The sequence below is a fragment of the Trachypithecus francoisi genome, unplaced genomic scaffold (assembly GCF_009764315.1).
Source record: "Trachypithecus francoisi isolate TF-2019V2 unplaced genomic scaffold, Tfra_2.0 Contig00030, whole genome shotgun sequence".
NCBI classification, from domain to species: domain Eukaryota; kingdom Metazoa; phylum Chordata; class Mammalia; order Primates; family Cercopithecidae; genus Trachypithecus; species Trachypithecus francoisi.
Window position 1 is genome coordinate 423109 of NW_022680463.1, and position 876 is coordinate 423984.

Genomic DNA, 876 nt, shown 5'->3' on the forward strand with positions numbered 1-876 from the left:
GTTCCTATCAAACCTGGAAGGTCCAGTTATCTCGTGAAAATTTCTTTTTTCAATCTCGATTTTATGAGTGAATATACCCTAGTAAGAATCACATATCCATTTATAATGTCATTCATTCATGTGGATCAGAATTTTGAAAAATCTGTTTGCTATCCCTTGCTTTTTTTGCTTCATTTTATCTCTTTTTATCTTTAAGAATTTATTTCAATCCATAAAGCCTAAACTTTTAAGAAATTATTGTGATTATAAAATGAAAGACTTCCTAGTCTAACCAAATAAATGTCACGCTTTGTATTTTTAAACACAATTTTATAATATGTGCTGGTTTGTTACATTGTGTAAATCAAAAATATAAGAAAATGATTTTTGGAAGATAAATTGCACCACAATTGCTTAAAAAATGTATAGTGCAAGACCTAGGCAATGATTCTAGGATAGGTAGAATCATTAGGAGCCTAGATTCTGGTGCCAGGAAGCCTGTTTCAGTTCCACTTCTGCCACTGATATGCCAAGTGACCCTGGGAAAATCTTTTAACCTTTTGGTGCCTAAGTGTTCTCATCTGTAAAATGAGAATAATAATAGTGTTCACCTCACGGGTTATGGCAAGGATTTAGTGAGTTTGTTCATATAGGACTTAGAAAGGTGCCTGGCACACAGTTATGGGACACAATGATCCGTTATTAAAATTATTTGAGGTATAATTGGTATACAGATTGAGCATCCCTAATAAAGAAAAGTCTGAAACCCCAATTGCTCCAAAATCTGACACTTTTTGAGCACCAACATGAAGCCTCAGGTGGAACCCTCCACAGCTGACTTCATGTGACAGGTCACAGTCAAAACTATTTTGTGCACAAATTTGTTAAAAATATCGT